A 3,574-nucleotide genomic window follows, 5' to 3' on the forward strand; every position below is an offset into this window, starting at 1 on the left:
CGTGTAACTTCTCACTTCCCTAATATAAGGTTTACATGGAAAGTTAGTTAAAAATTAAGATCAAAAATGGCAGTTCCTTTTTATTCGCTCCTCGGAAAAAAGCAGTGATCCAACAGCCGAAAATAAAACCGGAAAATCAATCCCCAATCTCACGAAACATCGTTGATGTGACACTCCCCCCCGCAAAAGGAACTGCTCAAGCATTGAATGAAATAGACATTAAACAAATGTGGAATTCAATTCACGTTTAAGGTGGGGTGAGTTTTGCACGTTCAGACATGTCCCGCCTTGGCCGTACAGCAGAGACATTAAACAAATGTGGAATTCAATTCACGTTTAAGGTGGGGTGAGTTTTGCACGTTCAGACATGTCCTCTTCTAATAAAGACAACCTCTTGATGTGTCGGTGAATGAGCGATCCGGATGGAACTCGGAGACTCACTGATCGTACAAGGTTGTCCCGGCTAAAGATGAGGTGCTCCACCCTAGCCATCTTCCATTCGTTCTTGCTAATGTGGTCGTCTCGGATCAGGACAACGTCTCCAATTTTGAGGGGATTATCCTTCTTACAAGTCCAACGTTTTGTCGTTGAAAGGCTCAACAGGTAGTCATGTCTCCACCTTTTCCAGAAGGAATTGATTAATGTTTTCCGCTGTCTCCATTTGAGTGCAAACTGAGCCTCGTCTTCCTGTCTGGACTTGGTGGGTCCCGGAAAATGCAACAATTCTCTCCCAACACACAATTGGGCTGGGGTGATTGGAAGCAAAATGTCTCCCTCCTTGATGGTGCAAAGGGGCCGATTGTTGACGAGAGCCTCACACTCGAGGAGAACGGTCTCGAGTTGTCGAATGGAAAGAGTGGTTGAATGAAGGATGACGCGAAGAGCTTTCTTGGTGAGTCCCACCATCCGTTCAGTGACGCCATTTGTCCAAGGGGCTTTCGATATAGAAAATTGGAACTCGACTTTAAACTTGGAAACTGCTTCACGGGTGAGATTCCAATCAATGGTTTTAAACACCTTTCGAAGTTCCCGATCTGCCCCTTGGAATGTCTTCGCGTTATCGCAATAACACATCCGCGGGATTCCTCGTCGGGCCATAAACCTCCTGAACGCCAGGAGAAAGGTTTCTGTGGACAAGTCCGTTACCAGTTCAAGGTGAATGGCTCGGGATGTGAAGCATGTGAAAATACATCCATACACTTTTGAACGAACTGCCGTATGTGGGCACAGTTGTTCAGAGCATCGATGGTTGACGTACATTGGGCCGAAAAAATCCAGTCCTATTGTCTCAAAGCAGATTTGTGACACATTAGAACGTTCGGGTGGAAGTTGTCCCATCTTTTGATAAATTGGTGTCAATGGGCGGCACCTTGGAGCTTTACATAAATGAAGAATTCTTCTCACCTCACACCGATTCCCAATAATGTGAAATTTTCTCTTTAAAGAGTGCAGCACTTGCTCCGTTCCACAATGAAGGTTCAATTGGTGTAGATGTAACACAAAAAGCTCGATTATTCGAGAGTGTTTGGGGAGAATCACCGGAAATTTCGTGTGGTCTGATAGACTTGTACTGAGTCGCAACCAAGACTCACTCCGAATAAGCCCATCCATGACGAGAGGTTGGAGTGTGACAAGTGGCGATCTTTTGTCAACTTGCTTATTTCCATTAAGATTGCTGAGTTCATCGAAGAAAACCTGTCTCTGGGCTTTTTTGAACCAAAGATCCTCGGCTTGATTGATCTCGCAGATGTGTAAGGCTCCTCTAAGTTCTTTAGTACTTTTGGTGGCTCCCTTCCTGGACGATCGGTTGATCACAATTTGGCAATATCTGGTGACATAAGCAGTGACGCGGATGAGTTTGGCCCACGTACTGCAATGGTTGAGAAGGTTCAGAAACGGGTCCCTAGATTCAAAGACCATCAGGGTCAAGGGTTGAATGATCCTTCTCTCTTCCCGTTTGTCCTCGTCCATCATTTCCCTCGTTCTGATCACGGTTCTTTGGATTGGCCAATGTTGCTCCTCTTCCTTCAGGAACGGAGGACCTTCCCACCACAGAGAATTTAAGAGGAGGGCTTGTACGTCAGCACCTCTTGAGGCAAGATCTGCCGTATTACACTCCCCGGGACAAAATCGCCACTGGCTGGGCCGTGAAATCTCAATTATGGTTTTGATTCGATTTCCCACCCACTGACGCCACTTTTGAGGTCCTTGTTGAATGCGAAGTAAATTCAGAAGTGAATCGGTGAAAAAGTAACAGCGACCCTCAGGAATGTTCAAAGCCTTTGCAACATAATTACCGGCTCGAGCGGCGTACAAGGCTCCTAATAATTCTAACCTGGCAATAGAAAGTTCTTCATGGAGGGGAGCTGATCGGCTTTTGCTAAAAATCAGAGTCGAATGGACATGCCCATGTTCTGATTGGGTAACAAAATATATTGCCGCACCATATGCATGCTTTGAAGCATCTCCAAACGAAGCAATGAAGGCCTCAGCGTGATCTCTCCAGTTGATCCATCGAGGTATGGTATGATTTTCCATGAGTGGAACCTTATTAATCCATCCTTCCCACACTCTGAGCATGTCGTTTGGAAGAGGGTCATCCCAATCTAGGTTCAAACTCCACAGTTGCTGCATAAGGATCTTTGCCCTTAAGGAAAATGGCGTGATAAGTCCCAGCGGGTCATAGATGCTAGCCATTGCCTCCATCACTAGTCTTTTAGACACAACTCGACCGGAGATCTTTGAAACTAGTTTTTTAACAAAGTTAAATCCAATAGAATCTCGGATTGTGTCCCACTGAAGACCCAATGTAGCTATTGTTGGTTCCTGTAGACATCGATCCGGACCCAAACCATCAAGAACCCCAACGCCGTTTCTTGCAAACTTGTGAGTGGTGAACCCTCCAAGAGCCAAAACTGTTATCACTCCATGGAGAAGATCTCGTGCCTCTTCTTCGCTATCAGCAGTAGTGGATAGATCGTCCATGTACAAATTGTTGCGTATTTCCTCTGCTGCTTTGGGATAAATATCTTTAAAGATTTCTGCCGTCTGTAAGAGACACCAAACTGCTTGGAAAGGGGACGATTTTACCCCAAAAGTGACGGCCACCATTCGAAATACTTTGACTTCCAGATCCACATTGAAATCTCTCCAGAGATATCGTAAAGCGTCTTGATCTGAATGCAAAGCGATCGGAAGAAACATTTTTGTGATGTCCGCAATAATGGCAATCTTCTTGGATCGGAAACGTAATTGAAGTTCGGCTATGTTGGGAAGGAGATTCGGACCAGCATAGACCATGTCATTGAGGGATTTTTGCGAATGTTTATCCTTACTCGCTGCGTTCATTACCACTCTGTATTTTGTAGTGGTGCTCTCCTTGAACACAGGATGTGTTTCAAGGTAATAGGTGAAGCGCCCATCTTTTGGAAACAATTCATCCTCTGGCACCCGTTCCGAAGTTCCTTGCTCTTCCATGGTGGAATAGGCCTCGCTGAGAAGATTTTGGTGTGCGGTTTTAGTGCCTTTTTCGACACTTGCCATCACACATTTAGCTCTCGCATAATTATTAGAG

The sequence above is a fragment of the Tigriopus californicus genome, chromosome 3, assembly GCF_007210705.1.
Source record: "Tigriopus californicus strain San Diego chromosome 3, Tcal_SD_v2.1, whole genome shotgun sequence".
Classification (NCBI taxonomy): domain Eukaryota; kingdom Metazoa; phylum Arthropoda; class Copepoda; order Harpacticoida; family Harpacticidae; genus Tigriopus; species Tigriopus californicus.